This window comes from Oncorhynchus gorbuscha, linkage group LG25 (assembly GCF_021184085.1).
Source record: "Oncorhynchus gorbuscha isolate QuinsamMale2020 ecotype Even-year linkage group LG25, OgorEven_v1.0, whole genome shotgun sequence".
Taxonomy (NCBI): domain Eukaryota; kingdom Metazoa; phylum Chordata; class Actinopteri; order Salmoniformes; family Salmonidae; genus Oncorhynchus; species Oncorhynchus gorbuscha.
The window spans coordinates 24,363,235-24,375,279 of record NC_060197.1 but is presented as its reverse complement, the minus strand read 5'-3'; positions in this window follow the sequence as shown (position 1 = coordinate 24,375,279).

The following is a 12,045-nucleotide window of genomic DNA, read 5'->3' as shown; positions in this document are numbered from 1 at the left end:
TTTTTCCCAGTCTGAGCTCGTTTTTTTCCGAGTTCCCAGTTGTCTTCTAACGCACTGACTGTAGTCGGAAATGTGAGATTTCCCAGTTGTTTTGAACTCGGCATTTGCAACAACGTGATTCAGAATGACAAGGTGAACGCGATTGGTCGACAGTCTGCTGTGTGGGGCGTTATACAGTACGTTTCTCCATTCGTGGCAAATGAGCCCCACATAATACCCATAAAAACTAGAAGTAAAACACGGAAATGGTTCCAAACTATTTTCAGCATTTAGTTTATTCATTGTGGATTTTAGAAACACTTCAAATAAGTGTTTCGTGTAGGCTTACCCTGGCGTGACGTTTTGATAACAGTGTAAATCTCTCTCGGACAAGGTGACTTATTACTATATTTGGCGCTCAAATTCAAAAATACTAATTGGCATCAAAGCAAACATCTTTAAGCAAACATCATGCAATACTATACACATCCTTGCAAGTTTCTGTACATCATCTCTAGCTGACACCTTTGCTGTCAGCACGCTAGCTACTAGCTACCTTGATCCAAAAATAAAATATATTTTAATTTACTGTTCCATATTTTATTTAACTAATATTTGTTGACTTATTTATACATTGTCTTGTGTCTTGCACATGATTCTATACTAGTAGCAGTAGCTTTTTGCAAAGAAGCTACAGTGCATTTGGAAAGTATTCAGACACCTTCCCCTTTTCCACATTTTGTTACATTACAGCCATATTATAAAATGTATTAAATTCAACATTTTCTTCATAAATGGGGTGGCAGGTAGCCTAGTGGTTAGAGTGTGAGGCCAGTAAATGAAAGGTTGCTAGATTGAATCCCTGAGCTGACAAGGTAAAAATATGTCGTTCTGCCCCTGAACAAGGCAGTTAACTAACTGTTCGTAGGCTGTCATTGTAAATATTAATTTAGTCTTAACTGACTTGCCTAGCTAAAAAAATCTATCTAAAAAAATCTATCTACACACAATACCCCATAATGACAAAGTGAAAACAAGTTTTTTGAAATTGTAGAAAATTTAAGAAAAATAAGAAATAGAAATACCTTATTTACATAACTTTTCAGACCCTTTGATATGAGGCCTGAAATTGAGCTCAGGTGCATCCTGTTTCCATTGGCCATCCTTGAGTTTCTACAACTTGATTGGAGTCCACCTGTGGTAAATTCAATTGATTGGACATGATTTGAAAAGGGCACACCTGTCTATATAAGGTCCCACAGTTGACAGTGCATGTCAGAGTAAAAACCAAGCCATGAGGTCGAAGGAATTGTCCGTAGAGCTCCGAGGTAGGATTTGTGTCGAGGCACAGATCTGGGGGAGTGTACCAAAATAATTCTACAGCATTGAACACAGTGGCCTCCACCATTCTTAAATGGCCACCCGGCCAAACTAAGCAATCGGGGGAGAAGGGCCTTGGTCTCCCATCTCCTCTGTGGAGATGGGAGAACCTTCCAGAAGGACAACAATCTCTGGCACACCACCAATCAGGCTTTTATGGTAGAGTGGCCAGACAGAAGCAACTTCTCATTAAAAGGCACATGACAGCCCGCTTGGAGTTTGCCAAAAGGTATCTAAAGGACTCAGACCATGAGAAACAAGATTCTCTGGTCTGATGAAACCAAGATTGAACTCTTTGGCCTGAATGCCAAGCGTCACGTCTGGAGGAAATCTGGCACCATACCTCAGTGAAGCATGGTGGTGGTAACATGTTGTGGGGATGTTTTTTAGTGGCAGGGACTGGGAGACTAGTCAGTATCGAGGGAAAGATGGACGGAGCAAAGTACAGAGATCCTTAATGAAAACCTGCTCCAGAGCGCTCAGGACCTCAGACTGGGGTGAAGGTTCATCTTCCAACAGGACAACGACCTTAAGCACACAGCCAAGACAACGCAGATGTAGCTTCGGGACAAGTCTCTGAATGTCCTTGTGGCACAGCCTGTGCCTGGACTAGAACCCTATTGAACATCTCTGAAGACAGGAAAATAGCTGTGCAGTGATGCTCCCCATCCAACCTGACAGAGCTTGAGAGAATCTGCAGTGAAGAATGGGAGAAACTCCCCAAATACAGGTGTACCAAGCTTATAGCATCATACCCAAGAAGACTCGTGGCTGTAATCACTGCCAAAGGTGCTTCAAAGTAAGGGGTCATACTTATGTAAATGTGGTATTTTATTTCTAAAAACCTGTTTTTGCTTTGTAATTATGGGCTATTGTGTGTAGATTGATGAGGAAAATAAACAATTGAATACATTTTAAACTAAGGCTGTAAACTAACAAAATGTGAAAAATGTCAAGGATCTGAATACTTCCCGAATGCACTGCAGCTATCTACCTACCTAGATATTAGCAACATACCTTTATTTTACCAGATGCTCTTCTGCTTCAGCTGGTGGAGATTTTTTCTTATTTCTGACAGTTATATGAACAAGGTGAAATCTATTTCAATTGATGGTGTCAGAATGCACTGCCTTATTAAGCAATTCAGAACTAACTTATGTTGCAGACTCAAATACCTGATTAACTCATTGCAGAATGTATCCATAAGGATGAATGAATAAGCATATTTGACAATACACCTAATCACCCATCAATCACATTTGTTTTAATTAAATCAAAATAGTAAACAATGCATACATATGCCTTTTATACACAACATAACATATAAACATCTGAATTTAAGTAAACATTAAATTATTTATTCATCAATGCCACAAACCTTGGACATTGAAGTGCACCGTATGAACTATTGTTACTATCCAAGAGTGCACAGATTCTCCCTTTTAGGAATTAGACCAGTAAAAATAACAATGTAAAACAGCATATTGTGCTTTTGTGGGTGAGTTACAAATGGACATTGGATGCTTAAGGTAAGTTTTATATAAAATACTAGGTTCAACACCAGCAGAATGAGAAACACTTAGACTCAAAACAAGGAAGCCATGCCTAAACGCAGCTACTGTATATCAACACCCTTCTTGTAAATTTAACAGGCCCATGTTGCTGCTGTCCATTGTAAGCAGAACATTTACCACTGCATTCAGTCTGAACCCCAGAATAAGCAGGACAGCATTACACAGGTGACAAAAAGGTAGTAAAAACAGTACATCACAACACTTTTAAACATGTTATCAAATCAGGAGAAGAAAAAGCGAAGGAAGCAGCATTGGGAAAATGGGTGAAGCTGGGGTGGGTTTACAGAGATAAGATGGAGAGTTCTAAACTGTTGACACAAATGATAAACTAAGCAATACGATGCAACAAACTACTACACATATGAAACAATGTACTCCACAGGCCAGTACAATAGCCTACACATGGAGGGGTACCTAATGGCACAAGTGTGCAGCACTTAGTGGTTATGAGATGGTTTGGCTTGGAAAGGTTTTTTCACCTGGTCATAGACAGTTGGTGTTGTGCACTGAAGTTCAAGGTGAGAGGAGGAGGACACGTAGATGCGAAAAGGAATTATACAAAGATGAAAGTTGACATGCTATTTGCATGTGACTGCTATGAAGGTGAACTGTGTTTGCGTGTGATCAGTTGTGTATTAATTCTGCCGATTCTGTTGAAAAACGTTTCTTAAATAGAACGAAACGGGGATTAATATACCTGAATTTGTCCAATAGAAACTCTTGTTTGCAGCTGTTGGACTAATGATTACACCCTAGATCAGCTAGATGCAGGCAAGCGTGGTTAAGGCGGTATTAAATGTGTCACTTTCTGTCACCTTGATTACTCACATTTCTCGACCTGTGCACCTGTTGTAAACTTTTATTCATAGGCTAGGTTGTAGCAACCTCATGATGGGTATAAGGAAGTAGTAGCCTAAATCTATCGATGTTACATTGAGCTGGTTAAATAGAATATGAATGACAGTCATCTAATATACTGTAATAGAAATAAGTGGCACGTATAGGGGTGGTAATGTGTGAAATAATGGAGTCCAGGTGTTCCTCATGATTACGTACAGGTGCGTGTAATAATTGATGCCTGCTGTGCATAATGATGGATCCCAGGACCGGTGGTAAGTATACAGTCGACGTCGAACGCCGGAGGGGAGGAGCGGGAGTAGACATGACAGTACCCCCCCCCCCCCCCCCCCCCCCCCCCCGACACACGGCTCCAGCCTCAGGATGACGCCGACCCTGAGGATGCCGAGTGGGCCAGTCCAAGCGGCAAAGATGGAAATAAGATGATATATGGTAGTCACTGGGAAGCTGTAACCTATACGTTACCTCGTTGATCCTCCGGAGAACCTTGAATGGCCCCACAATCCGGTTACTCAGCTTCTTGCAGGGCAGGCAGAGTGGGAGGTTCCTGGTAGAGAGCCAGACATGATCCCCAGGGTGGTACAAGGGGTCGCACCGCTGTGACGGTCTGCCTGATTCTTTTGACGGTGGACGACAAGTTCTGGGCGTACTCCGTCCATGGAAGGAATTGAGCCCTGACTCCTCAGGAACCTTCCCAGCTCCTGGTTTATCCTCTCCACCTGCCCGTTGGACTGAGGCCTATACCCGGAAGTGAAGCTGACTGTGACCCCGAGCTTCTCCATAAAGGCTTTCCTTACCCATGATGTGAACTGGGGGCCACGGTCAGAGACGATGTCCTCCGGAAGACCATAATGCCAGAAGACCTGCTGGAATAGTGCTTCAGTGATCTGGAGAGCAGTAGGGAGACAAGAAAGAGGGATTAAAGGACAGGATTTTGAAAATCTATCCACAACCGTTGAAACTGTCAGAGGAGGGGAGATCAGTAACAAAGTCAATGCATAGATGGAACCAGGGAAGCTGAGGCACAGGAAGGGGAAGGAGTTTCCCTGCTGGAGCATTCCAGGGGGATTTGATTTGGGCACATACGGAACAGGAGTTGACGTAGCGAGTGACGTCCTGCGCCAAGGTGGGCCACCAGTACTTCCCAGAGATGGATTGATAAGTGTGAGAAATACCTGGACGTCCAGCGGAGACAGCTGTTTGTGCCCAGGTCAGCAGCCGATCCATTATCCCCATGGGAACATAGATGCGCTCAGGAGGACAGTTAGGAGGTCCGGGCTCCCTCTCCAAAGCCTGGCGAATGTCCACATCTACATCCCAGACCACTGGAGCTATGACTGGGGAGGAAGGGATTATAGGTGCACTCTGGACACGTCCCTCTCCCAAATTGTAGAGACGGTGTTCTTTGAACCTGGGTGATAGGTCAGCGTGAAGTCGAACCTTGTGAATAAAAGGGTCCACCTTGCTTGGCGCGGATTCAGCCTCCCCACTGTTCGTATGTACTCCAGGTTCTGATGGTCAGTGAGGATGACAAATGGTTCCTTGGTGCCCTCCAGACAGTGTCTCCACTCCTCTTATGCCAAATGCACAGCAAGGTGCTCTCGATCGCCAACGTCGTAATTCCTCTCAGCAGGGGACAGTTTCTTAGAGTAATATGCACAATGATACAATTTGTGGCTGATTTGGTAGCCTAAGTAGGAGACAGTCTTCTGATGAAATTGGCACATCTAAGCCTTGACGTACAGGTGGTTATCCAGGAGGCATTCCAGGACTGCTCGAATGTGAGTGATGTGATCCTCCAAGGTAGCAAAGAAGACCAGAATGTCATCGATATACACGACCACCTGGCGTCCGAGCATGTCCCTAAACACCTCGTTAACGAATGCCTGGAACACTGAACAATGCTAAACGCAGTCTTCCACTCATCCCCCAGGTGAGATTGTTTACACTCCGCAGGTCCAGTTTGGTATAGAACCTGGCCCCGTGGAGCTGTAGGATGGCTGCCGGCACCAATGGGAGAGGGTAACGGTACTTTGTGGTAATTTCATTGAATCCTTTGTAATCAATACATGGACAAAACCCTCCATCCTTCTTGGCCATGATGAAGAAACCAGCTGACGCAGGAGAAGTGGACGTGCAGATGAAACCTTGGAGGATTACATCCAAGAGGCCCTCCATGGCGTAGAGGCATAGACCCTACCAGCAGGTTGATGGCACATTCCCAGGGATGATGAGGGGGAAGACAGGGGGCGTGGGTCTTGGGAAAATACCTCCCGCAGTCCTGGTATACCTCTGGGATGTTGGTGTGAAGGCCAACCACAGGACTCTCAACCGACGTGGAACCACAGGGGATGGGGAAGCAGGTCCTCCAGCATTCGGGTGACCAGTCTGATTCTCATCCTCGACTATGAGTTGGTGGGGTTATGGCATTGAAGCCAAGGGAGGCCGAGGGTGATTTTGTGACCTGGTGATGAAGGGGATGTTTTCCTGATTAATGGACTCCACGGTGAGTGGTTGGGTGATGTGTGTGATGTTCCGGATCCTAGTGGCCAATTATTAAGGGGCGTGAACCGGGAAAGGAGAATGGGTATGAGATGTTAAGAGAGGAGATAAGGGTCTGGTCTATAATGTTCCCTGTGGCACCGGAATCCACTGACGCTGTAGACACAGTACACGAGGGCAGTCAACAAGTGTGATGGACATCAAAAAGAGTTTAGCAGAAAGTGATGAAGATGGAATACTCACTCCTGCCCTATGAGGTGTAAGAGCACATTTTCTGCCGTAATTAGAGTAAGTGCTCACCTCCCTCTCTGCCCTCCGGGGATAATCAAAGATGCATTTGAACAGAGACATGAACCCCTCATATGAATCTAGCTCCTCCGCTCTCCCAGACGGCCGTGGCCCATTCCAAAGCCTGCCCAGTCAGCAGAGAAATAACCGTGGCAACCTTGGACCTTTCGGTGGTGGGGGCTTCCCTCCAGTGTGTAAAGTAGAGGGAGCACTGAAGTTGGAAGCCGGGGCATTTAGATGGGGTACCATCATATATATCCGGTAGGGAAAAACGGGCGTCGCTGACCTGAGTGGGTTGCTGAATGGGCTGTTGTGCAGGCTCGACTGATTGTAGAGTATCCTCCGCTAATTGACGGCAACGCCTCCTAGGTATGTCTGAGATGTTGCACACGGCGAAGAACCTCTCCAATAGCTGTCCCCAGTTGTGCCCCAGCTGGTCCTGGTGTTGACGTAGAAGGTATCCCTGCTTGTCGACCATCTGGGAAATATTTTGTTCTCCTGCTGCTTCCATTGTTTAAGTCAGTATTCCATAACAAAGACGCTGTGAGTCGAGAAGCAGGTGCAGGTGAAACATTTAATAAAACAACAAACATGGAACGAGAAACCATAACAGTAGCGTCTTTGCATAAACACAGGATCAATACTGACTGGGGAAGGAACCTAAGGGAGTGCCAGATATATGGGAGATAATGAGTGAGGTAATGGAGTCCAGGTGTACCTCATGATGACGTACAGGTGCATGTGATGATTGATACCAGGTGTGTGTAATGATGGATCCCAGGAATGGTGGTTAGTATACAGGCGACGTCAAACGCCAGAGGGGAGGAGCGGGAGTAGACGTGACACACATACAGTGTACAGTCTGCAAGCAGTTTAGCAGTTACATCGGTGGCAATACATTGATAAAACCAAAAGCTTACCTTGACTTGGAAGAGTACCAGTGTTGGATAGTCATAGCCAGCTAGCTAACATAGCATCCCTCTATGTTTAAGCCGGGTGTTTGAATAGGCTAAACTAGCTAGCTGCATTTGCTAGCTAAGTAAGTGAAAGTGAAAAAATATGAAATATAGCTAGCTCTCTCTTGCTTTCAGTACTACATTTATTCTCTGATCCTTTGATTGGTCAACAATATGTCAGTTCATGCTGCATGAGCTCTGATAGGTTAGAGGACGTCCTCCGGAAGTTGTCATAATTACTGTTTAAGTCTATGGAATGGGGTGAGAACCATGAGCCTCCTAGGTTTTGTATTGAAGTCAATGTACACAGAGGACGGAAACTAGCTGTCTCTGGCTATACTATGGTGCTACCCTACAGAATACGTTTGAGGCTAATGTAGACCTTCATTGCAAAACAGTGTGTTTTAATCAGTTATTTGGTGACCTGAATATATTTAGTATAGTTTTATCTAAAAAGGATAACTGCTATTGTTTCACTATGTTTATGAAATTCACTGAGGAGGATGGACATTTGTTTTACTGTCCTTGTTGGGCCCAACCATTTATTCCCATTCAAAATCTCTTTTCCCCCAACCTTAACCCCTAACCGTAACTCTTTGCAATTACAGTTTGTTTCCTTTCACTATATAACAATGCATTTGAATCACAATTAAACACTAAACAATAACTTGACAGACATGAATATATATACAATAGAGAATATATTAAAGGAAACATCTTTCAGCCCGTTTAAACATGAGCTTCAGTCTATCAATATTCTTAGTGATATTCAGTAATAGCATAGCAGAATTTGCAAGTATTGTGGTACCCATTTATTCCCCATTCTATTCCATTACAGAACATATGGATAATTTCACTTGAACATTTTGATGTTTTTAAAAATTTTGGTTATGATTTTTAAAATATAATTTACAGTTTTTTTACCCCCTTTTTCTCCCCAATTGGTAGTTACAGTCTTGTCCCATTGCTGCAAATCCCATACAGACTCGGAAGAGGTGAAGGTCGAGAGCCATGCGTACAACAAAACACAACACACACTACTTTTTAACACAATGCACGCTTAAGCCGGAAGCACCAATGTGTCGGGAAGAAACACCGTACACCTAGACCGTACACGCCAGAGCTTGATGGGACAAGGACAGCTCGGTCGGCCAAACCCTCCCCTAACCCGGACGATGCTGGGCCAATTGTACGTCGCCTCATGGGTCACCTGGTTGCAACACAGCCCAGTATCGAACGAGGATCTGTAGTAATGCAGCTAGCACTGCGATGCAGTGCCCAAGACCGCTGCGCCATTCGGGAGGCCCATGTCACCTGTACTTGATTGACATCTTCAGTATAGGTTGGATTCTATCAACCCTATTCTGTTCAGCCTCAGAGTCCAATAAATCCCATTGAAATTGATTCAGCATCCCTCCTAGGGATCTGCATCTGTTGTACTATTTTGTTCCATTCTTTCTCTACAAATGTTACCTCTAGGTCTTTTTCCCCATACAGCCTGTAGGCCCTTACAAGTTTAATTAAATCCACCTATAAAGGTGGCAATATATAAGCCCTGTGGTATGTGGTCATTTTGTCATGTTTTGTCATTTATTATCATGTCTTGTCCCTGTGCTCCCCATTCTATTCGTTTCCCTCTGCTGGTCTTATTAGGTTCTTTCCCTCTTTCTATCCCTCTCTCTCCCCCTCCCTCTCTCACTCTCTCGCTCTCTCTTCTCTCTATCGTTCCGTTCCTGCTCCCAGCTGTTCCTATTCCCCTAATCATCATTTAGCCTTCCCACACCTGTTCCCGATCCTTTTCCCTGATTAGAGTCCCTATTTCTCTCCTTGTTATTCGTTTCTGCCCTGTCGGTTCCTTGTCTAGAATTCACCGTGCTGTGTTTGTGTATCGCCCTGTCGTGTCGTGTTTTCCTCAGATGCTGCGTGGTGAGCAGGTGTCTGAGTCTGTCTGGTTCAAGTGCCTTCCCGAGGCAACCTGCTGTTCACCTGCTGTTCAAGATCAGTTCTCCAGTTTGTCCTCGTCATTTCGAGTGAAAGTTGTGTTTTTTGATTGTATTTACTTTACTGGATTAAAGACTCTGTTTTCGCCAAGTCGCTTTTGGGTCCTCTTTCACCTGCATGACAGAAGGAACCGACCAAGGAATGGACCCAGCGACTTCAGACGCTCGTTACACTGCCGTCGAGATCCAAGGAGCCATGCTCGGCAGACACGAGCAGGAATTGTCTGCTGCTCGCCATGCCGTGGAGAACCTGGCCGCTCAGGTTTCCGACCTCTCTGGACAGTTCCAGAGTCTACGTCTCGTGCCACCTGTTACTTCCTGGCCTGCCGAGCCTCCAGAACCTAGGGTTAATAACCCACCTTGCTACTCCGGGCAGCCCACTGAGTGCCGCTCCTTTCTCACGCAGTGTGAGATTGTGTTCTCTCTCCAACCCAACACATACTCTAGAGAGAGAGCTCGGGTTGCTTACGTCATTTCACTCCTTACTGGCCGGGCTCGAGAATGGGGCACAGCTATCTGGGAGGCAAGGGCTGATTGCTCTAACAAGTTCCAGAACTTTAAAGAGGAGATGATTCGGGTTTTTGACCGTTCAGTTTTTGGTAGGGAGGCTTCTAGGGCCCTGGCTTCCTTATGCCAAGGTGAACGGTCCATAACGGATTATTCTATTGAGTTTCGCACTCTTGCTGCCTCTAGTGAGTGGAACGAGCCGGCGCTGCTCGCTCGTTTTCTGGAGGGACTCCACGCAGTGGTTAAGGATGAGATTCTCTCCCGGGAGGTTCCTTCAGATGTGGACTCTTTGATTGCTCTCGCCATCCGCATAGAACGACGGGTAGATCTTCGTCACCGGGCTCGTGGAAGAGAGCTCGCATCAACGGTGTTTCCCTGCTCCGCATCGCAACCATCTCCCTCCTCTGGCTCAGAGACTGAGCCCATGCAGCTGGGAGGGATTCGCATCTCGACTAAGGAGAGGGAACGGAGGATCACCAACCGCCTGTGCCTCTATTGCGGAGTTGCTGGACATTTTGTTAATTCATGTCCAGTAAAAGCCAGAGCTCATCTGTAAGCGGAGGGCTACAGGTGAGCGCAACTACTCAAGTCTCTCCATCAAAATCCTGTACTACTTTGTCGGTCCATCTACGCTGGACCGGTTCGGGTGCTACATTACATGTAGTGCCTTGATAGACTCTGGGGCTGAGGGTTGTTTCATGGACGAAGCATGGGTTCGGAAACATGACATTCCTTTCAGAGAGTTAGAGAAGCCTACGCCCATGTTCGCCTTAGATGGTAGTCATCTTCCCAGTATCAGATTTGAGACACTACCTTTAACCCTCACAGTATCTGGTAACCACAGTGAGACTATTTCTTTTTTGATTTTCCGTTCACCGTTTACACCTGTTGTTTTGGGTCATCCCTGGCTAGTATGTCATAATCCTTCTATTAATTGGTCTAGTAATTCTATCCTATCCTGGAACGTTTCTTGTCATGTGAAGTGTTTAATGTCTGCCATCCCTCCCGTTTCTTCTGTCCCTACTTCTCAGGAGGAACCTGGCGATTTGACAGGAGTGCCGGAGGAATATCATGATCTGCGCACGGTCTTCAGTCGGTCCCGAGCCAACTCCCTTCCTCCTCACCGGTCGTATGATTGTAGTATTGATCTCCTTCCGGGGACCACTCCTCCTCGGGGTAGACTATACTCTCTGTCGGCTCCCGAACGTAAGGCTCTCGAGGATTATTTGTCTGTGTCTCTTGACGCCGGTACCATAGTGCCTTCTTCCTCTCCGGCCGGGGCGGGGTTCTTTTTGTTAAGAAGAAGGACGGTACTCTGCGCCCCTGCGTGGATTATCGAGGGCTGAATGACATAACGGTTAAGAATCGTTATCCGCTTCCCCTTATGTCATCAGCCTTCGAGATTCTGCAGGGAGCCAGGTGCTTTACTAAGTTGGACCTTCGTAACGCTTACCATCTCGTGCGCATCAGAGAGGGGGACGAGTGGAAAACGGCGTTTAACACTCCGTTAGGGCATTTTGAGTACCGGGTTCTGCCGTTCGGTCTCGCCAATGCGCCAGCTGTTTTTCAGGCATTAGTTAATGATGTTCTGAGAGACATGCTGAACATCTTTGTTTTTGTCTATCTTGACGATATCCTGATTTTTTCTCCGTCACTCGAGATTCATGTTCAGCACGTTCGACGTGTTCTACAGCGCCTTTTAGAGAATTGTCTCTACGTAAAGGCTGAGAAGTGCTCTTTTCATGTCTCCTCCGTTACTTTTCTCGGTTCCGTTATTTCCGCTGAAGGCATTCAGATGGATTCCGCTAAGGTCCAAGCTGTCAGTGATTGGCCCGTTCCAAGGTCACGTGTCGAGTTGCAGCGCTTTTTAGGTTTCGCTAATTTCTATCGGCGTTTCATTCGTAATTTCGGTCAAGTTGCTGCCCCTCTCACAGCTCTTACTTCTGTCAAGACGTGTTTTAAGTGGTCCGGTTCCGCCCAGGGAGCTTTTGATCTTCTAAA